Below are 17,625 nucleotides of genomic sequence, written 5' to 3'. Positions count from 1 at the left end.
TGTCCCTTCCTAGACTCTTATATGCACTGCAGAATACCCCACTCCCCATAGCCGCCTCGTACTTTAAGGAAATCGACGGCGCGGTTAGGGACCTACTGTGGGAGGGCAAATCACCCCGTATCGCAACACACAAACTCATGTTAGGTTGGTTTGATGGGGGCGTCGGGCGTCGGATTTTAAGCGGTACTATTGGGCCTCGCACCTCGCAGCAATTAACCAATGCACATATAGACCGCACGATGACCCGGACTTTCGGATTGACAGGTGGCTCCTCCCGGGGGGCGGTTTCGAGGGTGCGTTATACGCACGATCCTTGAGGCCAGATTTAACATGCCCGACGGGGCACGCCGTGCATGTGTGGAGGGAGGCGAACAGGAGCTGGTAGGGTAAACTCAGACAAGCCACGCCACTTTGGCACTGTGACCGGTTGGGTTGACTGATCCGCTCTAAGAACTTCGATAAATGGGACCTCATACGCATTTCCAAGGTAGGGGATCAATGGAAATCAGTTGAGGTGGCTCCTTTTTCCTGACTGCAGCAAGAATACGAACTAGCCCAGTCCGAATACTTTCGATAACTTCAAATTAGGCATGCCCTGCTCGCAGTACTCCCGAGGAGTGGCACTCTCCCTGAGTCCTCCCCACTTGAGGACAGGATCCTAGACGGCGACCTACCCGAAAAAGCTATACCCCTTATTTATGAAAAGCTTATCAATAATATGGCGAGACAAATGGGATCATGATGTTGGCAGTCTAGACGATGAGGAGTGACAGGCGGCGGTGGCCTAACCTCGTGAGGTGCCATCTCCTCTCGGCTCCAACTGGTCCAGTTAAAGCTTCTCCATAGAGCCTACCTATCAGGGCCCTCGCTGGTTTGTATAGGTTACATTCAGGATAGTGGGTGTGCACGACACTGTGGGCAGGAGGGCACCTTCATTCACACTCTTTGGGAGTGCGTAGTGATCCAGGGATATTGGGAAAGAGTGGTGCGCCATGTGGAGGATGCGTTGGGGCAACAGATCCACTGTAACATTAAGTTGGCAGTGTTGAACATCTGAGACCCTACAGACTTGAACTCCAGGGAGCAATTATGGGTCTTATGGTTGCTAAGAGAAATATTGCACAGTTGTGGAGGGCTCAGAGCCCACCGAAGATAGTAGACTGGTCCAATGATATGGACTGGTGTATGGTGACGGAAAAATCTATTTACGAAGCCAGGGGGTGCCCTAACAAATAGCCGCAAATATGTGGGCAGTGGACCATATACAGGGGGGAGATTTGTGAACCCCTGAGAGTCGGGGAAGATATTACTGGTGGGGTTTGAAAATGTGCTTTGAATGTTGTCAACCTCATGCTGTGATGTATACACTCCGGGGAACCATTGCCCGAGTACCCATAAATTACTTTCTGCTTGTTATTGCATTACATATGTATCAGGCCTTCTTTTCAATAAAAAGAGTTTAAAAAAAAAAAAGCTGCAGTATAGGAGTACAAACTTGCCCCGAGTCAGAAGGGTTGTTGACACAGATCAGACAGATACCACCGCACAACAGTGTGAGGTTGCCATAAAAGGTCTTGTAGTGTAGTTCCTATATCCCTGATAGGCTCTGCGCATTGGAATAACATACACTATAGATGTGACATAGGACTAAGGTCAGTATGTCTCTATCGAATATATTAAACTTAATTACTTGAGTGTGCCAGCTAACTAAGGGGCCACTAGAAACTTCTCGAATATACAAGAAGGGATTAGTCTCTGACAACCGCATAAACATGACAACTTTGTTTCCTTTAGAATTGGAACAGTCTCAGAATCATGGAAACAATAGATAACAGTTTCACTTAGTCAATCGTGCATGCTTCGTTTCTACAGAGTTGCACAGAAATAGAGAGACGGGCGTTTCAATAAAAGGGTTTATTGATCAGTATTATTCCTCATGCAAGAGATATGAATTGCTACAATCGTAAGACAGACTACGAAGTACAATATATACGAGGTTAGCAGTAAGATAAAATAATACTGTAAGAGCTTGGTTTGTAGCTATGACATATATTAATCAAAATACATACATAAATAACATAAGCTAAAATGTGATACTCATCTGATGCTTCTAAATTGTTCTACCCCAGTGTACCTAACCTATGTGCAGTACGAGGTTTGAACTAGGTGTCATTTCTAATGTATAGCTAGCTATATTTTAGTTTAGCCAAGAGTTGCCAAAAGTTTCTCTAAGTTCTAGTCAGCGCCATACCTTAGAATGAGAGAGGTTGGAATCTCTTTTCTGGACTCAATAGTTTAACCCCCCAAAAGGGAAGTCAGAGAGCACCGGAGCTGGATTCTCTGCGAGGAGGATGGCAGCGTCAGGTCAGTACATAAGGCTGGAACTAGATCTCCTTCCTAACTTGCCGTGGCAAACCGCGTAGTCAGGGTTGGATCGAATCCTCCGGGAACCGCAATTTGCCAGGGCAAGTGCTGGTATATTTATACCTTGAAGGTGTCTAGGAATGCCAGTATTGACGTAAAAGTCGGGCAGAGGAACGTCATGAATGAACCCCTAAGGAATAGATGTTCATGCATGCTTAATGAGTCCTTGGAGAAATCGATATTCAAGCTGAGGGAAATTCCTAAAGGCTTAAGGGTCTGGTTTTCCAAGAATTCGTTGTGACGTGGATGGACGGATGTAGGTGGCCATGCCTTTATTTGGTTTGTGCGGACAATGTCTAAATAAGGGCCGGATTTCTACGTCCAAATAAGGGCAATGTGAATTGTACCTATATAAGCGCATAAATCGGGAAACCTATATACGGAATCTAAATCTGCACACAACACCCACTCCAGTTTCGTATGAACGACGTTACTAAATCCTAAACGTTCTAAACATATCTTAAAACAGAGTATCGCATGGGTTTGCTAAAATAAGCTAAAAACATATCTAAAACATATGTCCTAAAAATACATTACAAAACCATTGCTATGCATAAAGTGTTGTACATATTAAAGGCAATGTTCCATTCCAAGCATAGGATCACACTGGAATGCTAAATGAATGAACCAAAATATATATATGTGATGAAATGGCTCGTAAATACAGAAGAAAAAGGGTCCGAAACCATTTCATATCAGGTTACACAAGTCAAATTGTTATTCATGGCAAGGTGGCATACTGTCCCTGGAAGTGTTATCAAAGAATTCTGTTCTCTATGAATAGTTCTAAAATTCCGAGGACTGCTTGAAAAGGTGCTAACAGTACTGCACACAAGTTCTTAAATACATGTACAATACCGCTCGTATCAGACATGTTTAAGATACGACCTAACATTTCTGAGAAATGCACAGGGCAGTTTGAATACAAAAGGGTATGTATCTCTGCAGAAGACCTTGCGACTTGGAGATCATAGGTTTCTTTGGCAGAGGTCAAAGGCACAGTTTTTTGTAAAAGAATGGTTTTCATTATGCTCAACTCATATAAAAGTATCAACTCGTATAAAAGATATATTCAGTGAAGGCCATAAAGGCGACTCCCTGACTATGTCTATTTGGGGAAACAAGACTTGCATACAGCAAGTGACCCTGGATGTAACCGTTACTAGATATGGGATACCTGGTAGCATGCCACAGCAGCTGTGATCAGTCAACATAATGTAACTTCCATTTGAAAGTTGACCAAAGATTGGATTAATCACTGCTGCCGGTGAACCGTGCAGGTGGCAGGATAAGTTTGTAGTGGAACCGTCAAAGGCCCCATGTAAGTTAACCCTGACAAAGGAGAGAACCGCTTAGTGCGTGTTCACAGTTTTCACCACTAAGAAACACTTCACGTCCCCCACTCCAACATTTGTGTGTGTAACGTAAATCCCAGGATGTCTTGATGTATTCTTTACCCAACCTTTCATATTTGCCTGCTGGTATATTTTTTAGGCAATACTGAAACTGGAAAGTCGTAACAGGCAGAGTAACCTTACCATGTATGATCCACTAAGTAGCTGTTTTTTCAGCCACTGTGAATGGTAATTTCTCCAGATTTTCAATGCTCAGCGCCGTATAGTCTGCTCCCCTTTGTGCCAGTTTGATCTGTCTATCAGTGAGATTGAATTCTGCAAACAGTGACTTAGTATTGATTAAACGCCAACGCACATAGCCAGAACGCAGGTTTTGAAGCATCCCGCCTAATAGCATGATAGAACGTAGCTGTGACTGACCATGTTGCAAAATGACCAAGTCTTGTTCCATGATGTCTATGACAGAGGATACAATGCTGTCCAAAGAATATATCCTGGACGACAGAGTTGTTAACCCATTGTCTACTACAGAGAGAGATTTTTCTAAATTAATACGATCAATTTCTCGTACTTGTTCTTCAGTCTCTGCTTGGGTGACCTTCCATGCTTCATTATAAGCAGCGTAGATACCGGCATATGTGAAACGTTTTTGATGCGGTTTTCTTGGCCCTAGCAAGAATTCCCTAAGGTCTGCGCCTTCTTGAAGTAAAGTTAAGTGTTGTTTTACATCCTCTAGTGTAGCTTTCTGTAGCCAATCAAGGCAAAGTTTCCCTACACTGTAAGTTGTTACTACCCCCAGATGCTGTCTTTGGACATAACGTGGGTCTGGCCTATGAAAGGTAAAACCTTGTGTTTTGTTCAGGAATCTATCTTGACAGTTGTTTTTGTCTAAGGGCCAGAGCAACCTTTTTTTCCATTCAGGATCTGATCTGTTATTTTTCAAAATAGTATGTACGTCGACCTCCCCCTGTGTACTGCTTTCACTTGTAGGTGACGGAATGTTCATGTCTTTTATCTTGGCTAATCCAAAGCATGATGTTTTTTGGACAGTGTAGTTCAAAAACATAATTTGCTCAGGGATGGTACAGGCTCTAAACAAAGCTTCTATTCCCTGTACTTGCCAATCTTTAGTACCCCAGACAGTTTTTGTCTCAATGTTGTCTTTCCAAAAGTCGTATCCCTGTCTAGACAGTTAGGTAATAAAGGTTGTAGAATAAATCTGTTTGGTATTCGTTAACATAGTTTTCATTCCTGTCTTGTTGACATTCTTAAAGTAAAATGTCTCTGCATTCGAGATAATAAACCCTGAAAAATATGGAAATTTCATTGCAAATGTTTTCGAGCTACCCTGTGGTGGCGTAGGACAATGCTCCCATTCGTTATACATAAATACATTTCTAGGTGTTGCAGATTTATGCAAGAAATGATGACCATAGTGGTTATAACAATACAGTTGTTCATAGTCTGATGAACCTTGTAAATATTCATTATTAGTGAATGCAGTTGACATCTCTAGACATCATATTATTAACAGTCTCGAAGTCCCAATCATCAGAAAAGGTACTGGAGGTAATAAAGTCACTTAATGAAATTTTAAATAAATGTGGAATTTTCCAAAGCTCCGATGGGCCAAAAATGTAATTTTCGGTTTTGTCACAAACTATACCATCAGGTATAGGAATCGCTGTGATGTTCACTGCTGACAAGTCTCTTGCTTCACGATGGGATGGTTTGTGTGACTGGAGAAGTAAGTTCACTCTTTTACTTACTGTGTCCATTTGAATATATCTTCCATTAATCAGCATACCCAGAGTTATTACCAGAGCTAACCAAAGTAGAAAGAAGAATATTCCCAAAACAATCCATACTTCAATCCATGGTGAAACCAGATAAGTTTTTTCCAGGAGATGAAAAAAGTCTGTTGCTTGTTCTTTGAAATTTCTTTGAACTGGCGTTGTTTCGGGCTCGCTGGGATCCTCAGAAAACGTATCAAAGTTCATGAAATAGCTAGAAGCAGTTCTGTCAATGGTTGGAATTGCATCCGTTTTTGATGAAATTGCTGGAACCAGTTGATCACTTGTTACTTCGTTGTAAACAGGTGTAACTGGACGAACTGTTATTTGGGTCTCAAGAGGTACAAGATCCATAGCATTGTTGCTTAGTCCTCTATTTCTCACTGTTGAATCTTCAAAGGTGATGAGTCTCTCAGTTTGAACCTCTTGGATTGTAGCTAGAGGAGTGCGTCTGCTACATTGGCGGAGTCCACTTGGCCTACTGTTCAGTATCGGCCACATAGTGTGGTTTGATCAGGTCGATGGACACAAATCTTTTCTCTTTTTTACCAGCAAGGGGCGGCAAAAGTACTGTTCTTGATCCGTGGATTGCTAGGACAGGTACTGGTTGTCTGTATAAAGGCCCAAATTCCTTCTTATCCGCAATCTTTTCTCTGACTAGATCCCCAAGCTTTGGGATCCAGACAGGCCTTGCTGGGACGGCCGGATTTTTCTCAGTGGTGGTTGGCTTCAGGACCACGTTGCTTTGTTGCATTCTTAGTTTATTTAAGTCCTGTAAAACAGCCTAACGATCTTTGATATCAAATTTTTTGTTTTCCACCACTATGCCTTTCATATCTAAGTCCGGAACCAACATTCTAGTCCCAAACAGGATCTCATATGGAGTGACACCCCTAGAGAACTTCTTGGCAAATTGTTTAATGAGCGTTGGCCCCCCATAAAGATGTTTGACCCACCCATCACCCGAACCTAATACCCTAGCTGTTACAGACTGCTTTAAGTGCCGTTTTTTTCTTTCCACAACAGAATTTCCCTCAGGATGGAATGGAGAAGAATACCGCAATGCTATGCAGACTGGCCATGGCTTCTTAAGCCCGAGAACTAAACGCAGGAACCTGGTCAGAATGTAGTGTGATTATTGCGTATGTGCTGATAAAGACTTGCCAATCTTTTATTACAGTTCGAGCGTAAGCAGAGCGCTGAGGCCACATCCATAGGAACCTAGACTTAGTGTTTCTGGGATTGCATTCATCCATGAGGACGCATGTATATCGTTAGTCTGATGCTATCTAACAATGGTGTCTGAACTGGGCTGGCTACATTGTAGTCAGGTGTCTGGTGGTGTTCTGTACTGCGATCTCTATTGCATGCTATAGTTATTAATGAAGATGTGAATGTGAGAATTCATCCCTGGCCACGAGTACATTTCATCTAACTCTAAAATTTTCTTTGAGATCCCCTGATGTATCAGACCCTCTCCCAGATGTGCTTTGTAAATCAAAGCTGCTCTACGTTCCCTGTTTGGAATTACTCTATCCCCCACTCCAGGGATTCGAGCAAACGGAACACCATTCGCATCAATTATATATGAGTATTTGAGTGGAAACTTTTTAGGTAATACCGTACCGCTGCCTTTGCTTAATGCATTTACAGTCAGCATTATTTTGCTATCTATTTTCGTTTTTGAACGAGTGATTGCAGCTACGGAAGCCGTTTGCACAGCCCCTATCGCTGCTTCATCAGCCAATGAATTCACTTCAATGTGAAAGCCATCACGTTGGTGACTCAGCGTGTGTATCACGTGAGCGTTTCGCAACTGAACTACTTGTTCCCAAAGCAATTTGTGCTTGATTGTGCCACCTTTTACATCTTTGAAACCATTCTGAATCCAATTCTGTAAATATTCATTGTAAGATTGAACACAGTAAAAAGAATCGCACATAGTCACAGCCTTCGTGCTCTTCGCCCTAAATCTGCTGATACCTGCACTCATTCTATGTATGTTGACAGCCTAACTAGAGCCTGTAGTCACTGCCCTTTTAAATTCACCACCTCATCTGAGGGTAAGATGGACTCACCCTCTCTTACTTGCGGCCTCCTCAACTGCCGCTCTCTCAAGAAACACAGACTAGAGATTCACGACCTCTTGATTGACAATCAGGTCGATATTATGTTTCTCACTGAAACCTGGCTGGACGACGACGCTTCTCCTGAACTCCTCGAAGCTCTGCCAGTCGGGTATTCTATTAACCACATTGATAGGAACTCTGGTAGGGGTGGCGGCGTGGCTATAATTTTTAAACATGATATTCAATGTACACTTGAGCCTATTTCCATCACTGACTGTGAGGCCGGTCTATTTACTATCACGACAGATAGCAGGTGTATCATTAAAGGTCTCCTGGCATACAGGCCCCCAGGGTATTCATCCCGGTTTGTCTCAAGTTTGATTGAATACCTCACCCTACCCGCTCTCCGTTATAGCAAGCTCATTGTGCTAGGCGATCTCAATCTACACCTCGAGGATGCCGGCTGTACAATGGCACAAACCTTGCGCCAGGACCTAGCGACACTTCAACTCCAACTTAGTGTCACGGGCCCTACCCATCAGAAGGGCCACTTGCTTGACCCTATCTTTACCAACTGGGAGGAGGTGGTAGTCAGCACTCCCCTCCCTATGATCTGGACGGACCACTTTTTAGTCCCTTTCATGCTTCGGACCCCCACTCCGAAGGTGAAAGAACACTTATTGGAGGGGATAACATGTCGGAAGTGGGCTGGCTTTTCCCCAGTCAAGTTCAAGAGTGCCCTCCTAAGAGGGGGCCCGCCCGAGGCTATGGACGCTGATAGTGCTTGTCTTGAACTGGACGGGATGATAAAGGAAGCCCTTAATATAACTGCTCCATGGACATGTAAAACTCCAACCAGATTAAAAAAATCTGCCCCTTGGTTCAATAATACTCTTAGAGTTGCCAAAACAGAGTGTAAACGCCTAGAAAGATTATGGAGGATGAACTTCTCTACGCAAGGGAAAAATGTTTATAAAACTACGCTGAAAGCCTATCATAGGCTTATCAGGAAAACCAAGGCTGAATACTACCAAGAAAGTATCAGGTCTGCTGAAAATTCCACAAGAGAATTATTTAGGGTCTATAGAGAGATCTCCTCTTTAGACTCAAGAGCAGTGCCTGTTGTAGGGTCAACCGAACGCTGCAACCAAATAGCGGAATTCTTCTCCGAGAAGGTAACTAATATCTACTCTTCTTTTCCTGATGTGGCTCTGGCTGACCAAGATAGATGGGTTACTTCTCGCCACACTATTGTTGCACAGGAGGTAAAGCTTGAGAACTTCTCAATTCCCTCCCCGGAAACTCTGATAAAAATCTGCAGGAGCGTTAAATCAGGGTCTCCCAAAGACCAGGCCTCCCCAAGAAAACTCGAGGGATGCTTAGAAACTCTGGAACCCTTTATCAGATACCTCCTGGAGATCTCATTTAATACCAGCACGGTCCCTCGCCGCTGGAAGGAGGCAGTCGTTTTCCCCCTCCCCAAAAAACCGCACCTGGGCCTTGATCGCCTTGAGAATCTACGACCCATTTCTCTGCTCCCCTACTTTGCCAAGATTGCAGAGAAAGTGGTCAACCAGCAGCTCACGACGTACATTGAGAATTCCCACCTCCTCCATCCCACCCAGTCGGGCTTCCGCTCATGCCACTCGACAGAATCCGCCCTTCTTCTGGCCACTGAGACCATCCGGCAATATGTGGACGCAGGCCAAACTGTCGCCCTAATCCTGCTCGACCTCAGTGCGGCCTTTGATACTGTGGCCCACAAGATTCTGGCCGATCGTCTGAAGAAGGGAGGTGTGTCTGGGAAGGCCTTGGACTGGCTCATCTCTTTCTTAAACAACCGTAGCTTCCAGGTGAAGCAGGGGAAATTCTATTCCAAAGTGATGGCACTGCAGCAGGGAGTCCCCCAGGGCTCAATTTTAAGCCCCACCCTCTTTAATCTTTACGTGGCTCCCTTGGCCGAGATTGCTGAAGGTTTTGGGATTGGAGTGGTGTCTTATGCCGATGACACCCAGTTGGTGGTGTCCTTGACTCAAGACCAACAAACAGCAGCGCCCAACTTGGTGGCGTGCCTCCAGGAACTTGCGGCCTGGATGGATATTAACTGCTTAAAGCTCAATGGCAACAAGACGGAGGTGCTGATAGTGGGGAAAGCCCCCTCTGTCTGGTCATCTGCGTGGTGGCCGCAAGATTTGGGACCCACTCCCATACCTTGTGCCCAAGCTAAAAACCTTGGGGTCTGGATTGACACCCACCTCTCGTTTGATTACCACACTAGGCGGGTGGCTGGCACTTGTTACAGAATACTAAAAAATCTCAGGAAAACCCTTGATATATTGCCCACTGCAGCCAGGAAGACCATGGTCCATGCACTTGTGACTTCCCGCCTTGACTATGGCAACGTCCTCCTTCTGGGGACCACAGAAAGGTGCACTCAGAGACTTCAATGCGTCCAGAACGCAGCGGCCCGTCTAGTCCTGAAGCGTCCCAGGAGAGCTCCCTCTAAACCGACTCTAGCCTCTCTTCATTGGCTCCCTATCCGGGAACGAGCTCGTTTTAAGGCATTATGTGTATGCCACCGCATTTTGCAGGGGACCGCTCCTACCTACCTGCGTAACCTTCTCACTCCCTACATTCCCACCCGCCGCCTCAGATCTGAGGGACTGGGCCTACTATGTGTCCCTATGATAAAAAGAGCCAGAATGGGGGGCCGGTCTTTCCGGCTCTTGGCGGCTCAAGCCTGGAATAAACTACCAGTGTGCCTCCGATTAGAACCAGCGGAAGGTATTTTTAGGAAGAAGCTAAAGACTCTCCTCTTCCCCCACAAATAGACCGAGTTCTGCTTTTGCTGCCCCACCGCAGCGCGGGGACACACTGTTCCTAGTGTAACCAGGCGCTTTACAAGACCCGTTAACATAACATAACATAACATAACTAACAGTGTGGTGAATTTGCGATCTGTATTTTCAAGTGCCATCTTAAATGATTGTAGTTCAGCTCGCTGAGCTGTACAATCTCCTAGCGAGTGGGATTTTGTGACCATTGGTCTGAATTTGCCATCTCGCATGCAACCTTTATCGATAGCACATGATGCACTGTAAGCTTGTTTACTCCCCGTAGCAGGCTGTGCAGATCCGTCAGTATAAAATATAAATTTGTTCTGGTCAAGAGGGAGAATTTCAGTAGGCAGAGAACATTCGTGTTCATATTGCAGGAATGCTTGTGTTTTTAAAAATAGGTCAAAAACGTATTCACCATCAGTTGCAGCAAGAGAATTAACCCATTGTATCCATCTTGGATGTAAAGCTTTTGCATTTGGAATGCTAGCTTTTGTCTCTGCCTTCAGGGCTGGTACAGGAGTCACTATCATGATGCGTTTCCCCTGTGGTAGGGCTCTTTCTTTTGCTACAGCAGTTTGAACTGATGTCAGAATTTTTTCTGTAGAAGTGAATTTCATTTCTGCTTGTGTATACAAGTGGGATTTGTATGCAATTGGTACTTTTTCACCTTCGTTAAAAGTGAAGTAGGTGAATCCGCATTGACCCGGAATTATTCAGATCACTAAGTTGCGACGTTTACGCATGTTTGCAAGTATTTTGTTGCTAACATGTCTGTTTGAAGTGAACACAAAATTTATGTGTGTTTTTGTGTCCAATGTGTGATTTTAAAATCATGTTTGATTAATTCGCAGAGAGGTTTAAGCCTTTCTGCGTAATTTAAAATGTAAGTTCTTCCAAAAGTCAGGAAACCTAGAATCGACTGTAAATTTTTCAGTGTTTTTGGCGGTTGGAGCAGCGCACACTTTTCTAAAAAGTTGTCTGCCAGGCTTTTGCCTTCACTTGATAGTTCATATCCTAGAAACAGGACGTTGAGGTGGGCAATTCTTGACTTTTTAAAGTTGAATTTGTAACCCTCTGAGGCGAAGCCCAATATTATGGTGCTCACCCTGTTCAAGTGCCTATCCAGGTCATCGTCTGTCAGATATATATCATCGATATATGACAATGCCTCGTCATCATAAGTTTGGAGTAACTCTGTTACTCTTGCTGAGAATAACCCCGGGCTGTTTTTGAATCCCTGGGGCAGTCAACAAAATTGACGCTGGGTCCCCATTATTGAGAAAGCGGTCAAATATCTGCTTTCTGGTGCAATATTTTCACAAAAGAAACCATTTGAAATGTCTAATGTGGTTTTATATTTCTTACTCACATTTTTGTTCATTAATGCTGTACTTTGTGCATTTTGCACTGCAAATGTTTTGCAACAAGAATTTAAGTGTCTGTAATCCAAAACTAGACGATACGTGATGTCTGGTTTGGAGACAGGAAACAAAGGATTGTTCTTGATGAGGTGCATGTTTCAATCACCCCCTGATATTCAAGTTGATCTAAAATCTCCCTTACCTGTTTTTTAGCTTCTTACTTAACTGGGTACTGCCTTTGTGCAGTCGGTTGATTTTTTAACTTGATTTTATGGTGAGGTAAGTCCTCATCCCATCCTAAGATTTTTTTACAGTGCTGGGGCTTGGGCTACTGCCCATTTCCTGGCTAATGTATATTTTAAATGAACTGGAATATGGTTGGAGAAGGCAGGCATAATGATGTCCTCGCCATGTTGGCACTCCCTGACAAACTCTGGTGACCAGTCCTGTTCTGCTAGAAGTATATCATAACCCTTTGAAAGATGCCCCCGAAAGAGTGCTTTCACTTTTCTTGGTATGACTCCCTCCATCCGGAGTGTTATTTCATATAACCTATGTGGAAAACTAACCCTGGTGTCTACAGTCTCAACTTGTATGTCTTCATTCAAGTCCACTGTCTCCTGAAGCCCCTCAAGTTCTAGCGAGCTATTGTAACTTCTGCTGCACTGTCCAGCATGGTCTGGGCCCATTCTCAGTTCTTGAGTTGGGTTTTCAGTATCCTCGGCATGTCTGATCTTCAGACCTGCTACCTTTTTCTTGGAGAATTGAGGTTTTGCTTTATTTTTCTGAACGTGTTGATCGTCTTTGGACTTCACGCATTCTTCCTTGTTTTCTGACCGTCCTCTTCTTTCGGATGTCTGTGACGATATCTAAAAGGTACGAGAGGGACGTGTATCATTATCTTGATATCTGTCAGGTTTTCTCAAATTATCCCTATTCCTGAGGTTGTACCTCCTTTCAGAGGGCTCCTTCTGTGGAGGAGACCTGCCTCGGGAATGAGAACGCCTCTCTTTGGAATTCTGTTTGCTATTTTCCCACTTCTTTTTAGAAGAGGTGGGAGTGTTTTTAGGAAATACCTTATCAGGACTTTCAGACAGTTGTGGTTTAACTGTATATTTCTATTAACTTTCGTATGTTATTAAGTAATTCCTTGTCCGACATTGATTCAATGTCAGGGTCAGGTATATAGTCGGCTAAAATCGGCCATGTTGTTCCTGGTCTACCTAGTAGACCGAGCCTGGTAATGTGATTGTAATGTTTTAGGGCGCCTTTAAACCAGAGCTAATGCTCCTGGTATGTGAGTGGAATTTCAATATCCTTGAAAGGAATATATTCCTCAGGTGGTTCATCTTCTTTGTAGAAGTGAAACAAGTGTGCTACTGGATTTGATTCTGGGAATACTATCCATGAATAGAATACCTCTGTCTGGTGAGATTCATGTGCCTCTATCACAAAAACTGCACTACCACCTCTTGGTGTCAGACCATGTTTCATAAGTTTTAGAGTGAAGGGTCTCCTTAAATTTGGTGGGATGTGTATAACACCCGCTTCGGTTTCATTAAAACCTGTACCGTCAGCCGCAGCTGTACCGTTTTCAACGATAACATCACCGTGGTCGGACATTATTTAATGAAAGTTTGCAGAGCACAATATTTTGGAACACTGTATCCTTCAACGTTGAACAAAACCAAACAGCTAATATATATGACTTTCGTCCTATCCAGCTATGATGGATATTATCCCTACCCACTCCAGACGTCTTATGGAGTATTATGAGTAGAGGTCTCTGAGAAAAGCACGACTGAGTTACTTCAGTATCTAGCGTTAAATTAGTGCCTTACCAAACCGTTGGGCGCCATGTAGTGTAGTTCCTATATCCCTGATAGGCTCTGCGCATTGGAATAACATTCACTATAGATTTGACATAGGACTAAGATCAGTATGTCTCTATCGAGTATATTAAACTTAATTACTTGTGTGTGCCAGCTAACTTAGCGGTCACTAGAAACTTCTTGAATATACAAGAAGGGATTAGTCTCTGACAACTGCATAAACATGACAACTTTGTTTCCTTTTAGAATCGGAACAGTCTCAGAATCGTGGAAACAATAGATAACAGTTTCATTCAGTCAATCGTGCATGCTTCATTTCTACAGAGTTGCACAGAAATAGAGAGACGGGCGTTTCAATAAAAGGGTTTACTGAACAGTCTTATTTCTCTTGCAAGAGATATGAATTGCTACAATCGTAAGATAGACTGTGAAGTACAATATGTACGAGGTTAGCAGTAAGATAAAATAATACTGCAATAGCATGGTTTGTATCTATGACATTTATTAATCAAAATACATACATAAATAACATACGCTAAAATGTGATACTCATCTGATGCTTCTAAATTGTTCTACCCCAGTGTACCTAAGTGCAGTACGAGGTTTGAAGTAGTTGCCATTTCTAAAGTATAGCTAGCTATATTTTAGTTGAGCCAAGTGTTGCCAAAAGTTTCTCTAAGTTCTAGTCAGCTCCATACCTTAGAATGAGAGAAGTTGGAATCTCTTTTCTGGACTCGATAGTCTAACCCCCGCAAGGGAAGTCAGAGAGCACTGGAGCTTGATTCTCTGCGAGGGTTGGATCGAATCCTCCGGGAACCGCAATTTGCCAGGGCAAGTGCTGGTATATTTATACCTTGAAGGTGTCTAGGAATGCCAGTACTGACGTAAAAGTCAGGCAGAGGAACGTCATGAATGAACCCCTAAGGAATAGATGCTCATGCATACTTAATGAGTTCTTGGAGAAATCAATATTCAAGCTGAGGGAAATTCCTAAAGGTTTAAGGGTCTGGTTTTCCAAGAATTCGTTGTGACGTGGATGGACGGATGTAGGGGGCCATGCCTGTATTTGGTTTGTACGGACAATGTCTAAATAAGGGCCGGATTTCTATGTCCAATATAAGGGCAATTTGAATTGTACCTATATAAGGGCATAAATCGGGAAACCTATATACAGAATCTAAATCTGCACACAACATAGGGTGGCAGTGTTTCCTAAGTGAGGGGCTGGGTAAATTTACTTTTGAGAGGCACACTCTGAAAATGAGTGGCCATCAAACTGATTAGGAAGGAAGTGACAACTTTTTGTTTTTTTGTTTTTATTCATTTCACACATGTGAGCAACAATACAATTTCAATCATATCTTCAACTGTATCAGTCCGTTCTTGCATAACAAACAATCTCAACCATTTCAAACTACACTACTGCCCTTCTCTCTCTCCGTCTCACCCTTACTTCCCGATGAGAGCATCCCTAAAGGAGCACCATCCATCTCAGTTTTTGATGACAATATTCAGAGCCAAAATGCAGGTTTCATTTGTCTGCCCAGCCCCTGGATTCATCATTTAGAAGACAAGCCTTAGCTATACGCAACCCATTGGTGTTTTCTCTGACCCTCTCCGAATTATACATTACTATGCCAGTGCCCCTTCCCCCCCTGGAACCCTCTTCCCATCTTCTCAACTAATAATTATCCTTGATCTCAGTGCACACCCCAGATGGAGTCATGGTGGCCTGGCGTTAGGGGGCTCTTCATCTCATCCCAAACCCATCTTCTGGATGTCTTTTCATCAATAGGTCTTCTTCAGTGGCCCACACCACCATATCTTTAACTCAACAGTCCATCCTCGGTGGTCCAACTGCGACCCAGTGTGTAGCAGTTCTTTGCTTAGCTAGGACCATGTCTAACACTATACATTTTCTGTCCCTCTTTCCTATTTTCAGTATGAGCTCAAGCAAACAGTGTATAATCGTAGGGAGCACTGTGAGGCCTGTTCAGTGTATATGCTTAGTCAAGATGGCCTCCCAAAGGCCCTGTACAATCCTACAGCTTCAAGGGACATGTATAAAAGCAGCGTCCTCTTCCAGAGACCTAGAGCATCTAAAAGAACACCTGGGGTACATTTTACACAGTTTTGTGCACATCCTAGGGTCAGATAGACCTTATGAACATAGTTCTATTGAATAAGCGTCAATAGCGCATTGCTCGACACCTCCTTGACTCCTATGTTTACCTTTTCCTATTTCGCATCTGTAATGGGTCCAGCGGTGCTCGCATGCCACCTATCTCGCACCTTTAATCTTATTAGGGGTCTGTCCAAGTACAATGCTCTATATATAGTAGATATCCACAGTTGGCTAATATGTATAATTCTCCCACAGTTTGTGAGGGCATAGGCACCTAGCCAGATCTCCCTAGCCATCCGTGCAATCTTAGCATACAGTAGGAAGCGGCCTGACCCAATCCCACAGGTGTCTTGAGCAGCAGCACCCTTCCGGGTGTAGGTCAGTGTTAGACCTGACACACTTGAGGTAGGGTTTCCCTGAACTTTTTGCTTTTTCCACATGGGTTTGGCTGATTCTCTTTTAGTGTCTTTAGGGCTCTTGTCACTTTCCCTCTGGAAATGCAGTGTGCAAGTGCGCACACCCTTCCTACACGTAGGAAGGGGTGCTTACATTATGTTTTTAAACATGTCACAAGCCTGCCATGTCAGGCCTAAGTGGATGCACTTACACCTATGATGTTTTTAAACATGTGTCAAGCTTACCGTTACAGGTCTCTGGGTGCGCAATTGCACAAGCAAGGTGAAAGGTAGGGCAGGTACACCTGAGTGTTCCCTGCCCACTGTATTTTCACTACCTATGAGGTTTGCTCTTCCAAAGATTAGCATGAGAGAATGGTTAAAATAACTTCAAGTTGCAATCGTGGCTTATAGTGGAGCGGCCTCATAAAGTTTCCTAACATTGGATTCACAATGGCAAACCCTCTCCTGTTGTGAGGAGGGATGTATCATTAATAGCTTAGAAAGGCTAGTTCTAGAAAGTGAGAATTTCTCTGTGTGTCTTTTACTTTGACTCTAGTCCACACTAGAGGATGGGGGTGCACATCTTTACATTCTTCATATACAGCTATAAACATTGGGCATGCAACTGGAACGACAATCCTCTGCCATTTGAGGGCCTGACTGGATACATTGAAAGAAGAGATTTTGGCAATTGGCCTCTGGGAGCCAGAGAATGGCCCCACTAAAGATTAAGATCTGCATTCCACTGCCCAATGGCAGACAGAACTGAAATTTAGGGAGGACATCTGTGATTCAAAAGGAAATCCTCTGAACCACCCCAACTTTAAAGGCACACTACAGTATAACAACTGGTGCCTTACTTCAGCAGGGAAGAGACGTGTGGGGACGAGGGACAGGAGACACTGGAACTGCGTGGTGCACACTGCCAGAGGAATCTGTTGTTCACAAGAAGGATTACTGACATGGGAAGGGACCATGCACCCTTCCTGAATAGTGGCTCGCCTGGACTGCCTACCTGCTGCTGTGTGGCACCCTGAAGTGTGCTCTCCAAGGGCTTGTTGGCTTGCCCCCTGTTCTTTGGTGGAGGTCTCAGGGGCATAAAAGACCTCCCGCGAGGGACCACATCATCTACCTATGACACCTGGCACCGAATTACAGATGTGCACGCTTTACACTTCCGCGGGGCACTTTGGTATTATAGAAGGGGACGCAGATGCTTGTGCATCCCCTTCTATAATACCAATAGCAACAAACGGTGGCGCATTTAAAGCACCAGCGCTATCAACAGAGGGTGGTCCCTCATTTGCATAGGGGCGTGCCTTATGCAAATGAGGGAATTCCTTTGACTCAGCGGCCGCAACATATTACAGACGTGGGTGCAGAGTCAAAGAAGCCCTCAGGAGGAGCACTGACAGTACGCCATTTAAA

Source organism: Triturus cristatus, chromosome 3_2 (assembly GCF_964204655.1).
Source record: "Triturus cristatus chromosome 3_2, aTriCri1.1, whole genome shotgun sequence".
In the NCBI taxonomy this organism is placed as follows: domain Eukaryota; kingdom Metazoa; phylum Chordata; class Amphibia; order Caudata; family Salamandridae; genus Triturus; species Triturus cristatus.
The sequence above is the reverse complement of the archived record's forward strand: the minus strand, read 5'-3'. Positions refer to the sequence as shown.